This window comes from Dendrobates tinctorius, unplaced genomic scaffold (genome assembly GCF_039654945.1).
Source record: "Dendrobates tinctorius isolate UK_male_01 unplaced genomic scaffold, ASM3965494v1 ptg000095l, whole genome shotgun sequence".
NCBI lineage: Eukaryota > Metazoa > Chordata > Amphibia > Anura > Dendrobatidae > Dendrobates > Dendrobates tinctorius.
This window is the reverse complement of record NW_027361763.1, coordinates 11,848,521-11,854,124: the sequence shown is the minus strand read 5'-3', so window position 1 is coordinate 11,854,124 and position 5,604 is coordinate 11,848,521. Positions and strand designations below refer to the sequence as shown.

At 43.2% G+C, this 5,604-nt stretch overlaps 1 pseudogene; it reads right to left on the bottom strand.

Moving 5' to 3' along the window:
• Positions 1–2,554: 2,554 nt before the first annotated feature.
• On the bottom strand, positions 2,555–5,244 carry LOC141098758 (large neutral amino acids transporter small subunit 2 pseudogene; annotated as a pseudogene).
• Between the last annotated feature and the right edge of the window lie 360 nt (positions 5,245–5,604).

Genomic DNA, 5,604 nt, shown 5'->3' with positions numbered 1-5,604 from the left:
GTATATTGGTTGTTGTTAATATTTTTTACAGTGAGATGACACTGGCTTCGGGATCAAAGTGACCAAGTGATGGTGAGTATGTACTGAATGTATTGTATGTAGTATGTAGTGTGTTGTATGAATGTAGTATATATGTAGTATGTATGCTGTATGAATGTAGTATGTATGATGTAGTATGTATATATGCCGTATGAATGTAGTATGTATGTTGTACGAATGTAGTATGTATTTTATTTTTTTTACATTCAACACATTAGCTGGATGATGGGACTACTACTGTCTCATCATTGGCTAATGTGTTAATCACTGTCATTGTAGCAGGCATAGCCCGATGGAACTTGTAGACAGCGCATCATGACGACATCATTTCAGCAGCCAATCACAGCCATGCCATTAGTTAACATGGCTAACACAACTGGCTGATAGCATTATGGGAACTTCCGATTCCGGTATTCGACATTGTAAAAATATCGGTACTCGGTATCGGAATTCCGATACCGCGATTATCGGCCGATATCCGATATTTGCGATATCGGAATGCTCAACACTAGTCGTAAGTAATTTTGGTCAGAGCAGTTTTGGTGGAGTAGTGGGAAAAAATCTGGACTGTAGATGCCATAATTGAGTTATATGCGAGGTCGGAGGACAGTTCAGCATGGACTTGCTGTTCAAGGAGTTTGGAGGTGAACTGGAACAGTAATGAGGGACTATGGCTGGATGTTGTGATCGGGTCCAGGTACAGTTTCTTCAGGGTGTGTTTTTTTTTTTTTTTTTTTTTTTTTCCCCCCCCCAAGGCACAAGATCCATTTTATTACATTCAGACGTGAAACAAATACTTCGCAATATATAATGCACCATTATAATACAGTTAATAGTCATATATTCATAACACATATTGGTGCTAGTTTAGGACCAAATTAAGGGCTAATCGCAAACATAACTAATTCAAAAAGGAAAGGGAAAAAGCGATCAAAGAAAGCCCAATATTTTTTTAGGGAAAAATATAAACTTTATTGTTAGAGGAAAAAGAACAGTAACATGGGGGAGACAAAGTGCATATGTGCGTCAGAAAAATACCCAAAAGGTACAAGCAATACAGGGCATCAGAATGGTCTAATATTTAGAGATCTATCTGTATAAGTAAAAAACGCTGCAAGGTACAGATCAATTAAGTAATCATGCATATAACAAATGTATAATACAGCGTTTACCCAATAGCGCGACCAGCACACCATAAGGGTCATAGAGCCATCTCAGCCAAAATCTTACCCGGGTAATAATGACCACGATGCCCTGAAGCCTGCACCCACCCCAAAGCGCATTTCAGCGTTTCCTTCGTCAGGGGGCATTCATTCAGAGACAATAGATCCTAAATAAGAAAAAAAAAATTATATATAACATGTAGAGTTTTCTGGAGAATTAAAACACCTGGCATTTAATTATTCAGAGCTCCTGGATTGTACCTAGGACATTTGGGTAGTAGGAGACTGGAGTGCCCTCAAGGGGCTCTGGTTAACTGCAGCTTTAAACTGAAATAAGGTCTGACATGCCTTGGTATGGACAGGGAAAGGAAACCTGAGACCACAATATAGAATACTGTCCTTTGTAGCAGGTTGCACTGTTGGAATGCCGTGTACCATAAAGTCCACATGTGGGGTGCAGACCATTCAAGGAGTCATTTTTTTTTTTTTTTTTGTGTGCCTCGATTGTCAGGTGTAATCCTTCATTTAGCACTGAATATTATTTTAGTAATGCCATGTGAAATGCTCTTTTCTAAGCAGCAGATTCAAGGAAGGAGTGTGAACGCGGTGGGCTAACAAGCTTTTCAGGTACCTTGATCTGGTATAAAAGTCCGTTGTGGCCAATCATGAGAAGCAATCTGTAATATTTAACATAGTTTTGAAGGTTGAAGGAAGACCTTATGTCCGTCTAGTTCAGTCTATTTTTAGTGCAGCTGTTCTGCATTGTTGATCCTGGGGAAGGCAAAAACCCACAGAGTAGAAGCCAATTTTCTCCATAGGGAAAAAAATTCCTTCCCCCTAAGCTGGGTCAACCATCTACCTATAATCTGTTATTCGTAACCACCTATACTGTTACTCACAAGAAAAGCATCCATTCCTTTCTTAAATTCATTCAGTGAGTTGGCCATCACCACTTCCTCAGGAAGAGAATTCCAGAGCCTCACTGCTCTTACTGTGAAGAACCCTCTTCTATACTGGTGCAGAAATTGTCTTTGTACCAAGGACTGTGACAAGAACAAGGGGGCACTCTCTTCGTTTGGAAAAAACAGTTCATTGGAGAGATCTCTGTATTGCCCTCTGATATACTTGTACATATATATTAGGTCTCCCCTAAGTCTTCTCGTTTCTAGAGTAAATAGACCTAATTTTGATAACCTTTCTGGGTATTGTAGTGAACCAACTCCATTTATCATTTTAGAAGCCCACCTTTGAACCCTTTCAAGTTCAGTAATGTCTTTCTTGAGCACCGGCGTCCAAAATTGCGCACAATCCTCCAAGTGTGGTCTGACAAGTGGTTTGTACAGAGGGAGAATTATGTTTTCAGCTCGTGTCCCCAGACCTCTTCTAATGCATCCCATGACCCTATTTGCTTTGGTGGCAGCTGCCTGACACTGGGCTCTCCAATTTAGCTTCTTATTGACTAAGATGCCTAAGTCTTTTTCCATGTCTGATTTCCCCAGCAGTTTCCCATTTAGTAAGTAATTGTAGCATCTGTTTCTCCTTCCCATGTGCATAACCTTACACTTATCTGTGTTAAACCTCATTTGCCATTTTTCAGCCCAATTTAGGTTTTAGATGCACGTTTGCTGGGAATCATGAGAGACACACACTTGGGGTTCAAAGTTCCACTCAAAGGTGCATAGACATTAGGCCACCAGACACAGCAGTGTTGCATTTCCTTCTGCCCATCAGGAAAACTAGTATAGCAAATAAGGGCACTGTATATAGTGGTGATAAGGAACAGTTCCATAGTACAGTAAAAGACAGAGCTACAGAGAAACAATGCACGACTGCAGGTCTTACGAGTACAGACAATAACGTAGCACTGACTTTAAACTGAGTGATTTACACCCTGGGACGCCACAAATACCTGAGGGCAATGGAGACAGGAAATCTAATAACCAGCATAGTCTGTGCACACTGAGGCACACACGCACATACACATTCACAAATACACACAGGTTCCATCGATCTCTGCAGGGCTGTATAATGTGGTCCTGACAGCATGGGATTTTAGGGGCAGCGGGATTGGAGTGAATTCTCAATGGAGGAGTAACGAAGCTCAGGCATGAGCACCATCTTCAGACCCTGGCTTATAGATTGGAGCTTTCTGCTCTTTTGTCTCCTCACCCTCATCTTCACTGTCCATCTGAGGATAAACCAGCACACACAGCTTCTGGCCCGCTCGTGTCATTGCGTCAACAAAGTTATTGAAACATTGAGGCTTGTTTTGCCAATGGACTCCAAGAAAGTACACAGGGACACCAGTAAGCATGATGGCCAGGCCTATTCCGCAGACAACAGGGTCAGAATACAAGCTGAAGACCAGCAGAGAAGCCCAGAAGGAGGAGGTAGATAACTGGAAATATGAGGTTAACCTTTATTGGCCGAGGGATGTCTGTCCTCAGATGGAAGCAGCCAATCTGCCCCGCCACGGTAACACCATAGAACAGGTAGTTGATGAAGCCAACATCATTGATCAGAGTATACATGTCACTAGTTACCAACATGAGTAGAGTGGAGAGACACGTGAATAGAAGTGCTGGGATTGGGGTGCATCGTTTTAATGTGGATCATGGCTAGGACAATTGGTAAATGACCCTCTCTTGCCCCAGCAAAAAATAACCTGGAAGAAGTAAATAGAGATCCATTGACTCCTCCTCCAAATGTGTACAAAGCAGCAGATAATGGCATTATCCAGGCCATGAGACCTAGCAATTCTTCACTAAATGTCAGCCACGGCATTGGAAGCCAGTAGCTCTTGAGGGGACATGGCTGTCACATAGGCAATGTTAGCAAAAACATAAAGGTGACAAGTGGAATAGAGCTGAAGAAGGCATGTGGGAGGTTCTTGTAGGGATTCACTAGCTCCTCTGTGACATAGTAAAGAGGGTTCCAGCCACCATATGCAAAAGATCCTTGAAGGAACGCCAGTGCAATGAGACCAATGTCCGGCTCCTGGAAATTCTCGAAAGCATTCTTTGTTTCCAGCCAGAAATATTCCCCTTTGCAGATCTGGACAATTCCCATAATTATGATCAGTCCCAATTCACGCAGCTTCCCAGCTGTAAACATGTCTGGAACTCGAGTGGCCCATTGTACACTGGCACAGTTCACCCAGGCGAGCAGCAGTAGACAGACAGCTGCCAATAGACGCAGTCCTGATTCAGGTGCAAAACATGTTGGGATGAGGGGCTGCAGTACGTAGTTTGAAAAGGTCAATGCAATGACTGCCTGGTTAGTAGGATAAATTACTAGTACGGCAATCCAAAGCTGGAGGAAACCTGCTAGTCCACCAAAGATATCCTTAACATATGAAGTCTCCCCCAGATTTGGGTATGGTGACTCCAAGCTCTGCATAACATAGGGAAACCACTGCAGTGATCACTCCGGTGAAGATCCACACAATAAGGGCCATACCCACCGAACCAGCATTCTTTAGTACTCCCTTTGGAGACACAAAGAGCCCAGAGCCGATGATATTTCCTACAATAATACCACAGGCACTTACTAGCCCGATCTCCTTAAGGGTCATGCCACTTCCTCCGCCAGCACTTGAAGCAGAGCCGGAATCCTGTTCCTGATCCTCAGGGATCTTCTCAGCACTAGTTCGTAGTCAGGCACCTTCTGCCATCTTGTTTGGCAAATTAATAATAGTATATCAAAAAGAAATAGGTTGTCTTGTCTCAGGGTGTCCTCTGCATGTCGCCATCAGAGCGGTCATCCTAGCCCCGGATCCTATCACCATGTATGTGGCGGCTCCTCGCACACCGGCAGCCTCCCCGCCGTCCTCCGCTCTGTCGCTGTCCCTGCTGCCTGTCAGCTCGTTTATCGAGATTGTGGCATGTTTGAAAGCAGAAGGGAAGATACCCGAAGTTAATAAGTTGGAGGTTATTATTTATTTATTAAGCACCATGGGTTCCATGGTGCTGTACATGAGAGTGAAGAGAGGTTGGGGCTGGGACAAGCATGGTTGATGAAGTCGAGAGGCATGTGGTCAAGTGGGGATTAGTAATTTGGAGAGAAGTTCTCCAAAGAGCTTGAAGACTTGTCTTGTTTAATAAATCTTATATTTGACACTTGCAGTAGTCTTCTGCAGAGTTGAGGGGGCCAAGGAATGAGTTAAGGGTGTTGAATAGATTTTTGGGGTTTTGGGATAAAGGATACAAGGGTATTCTTGTTTAGCAGAGGTGAGGGCAGATTTGAATGTGTGGCTTTTTTTTTTTTTTTTTTAATGCGGTGAAGTCGTCACCTTGAGTGCGTTTTTCTTCCAGCACCGCTCTGCAAACCTGGACACTTTCTGGAGCATTTTAGTGAGGTTTTTGTGCAAGAGTTGTCTATTGATTTGTTGCACTCTGCCATG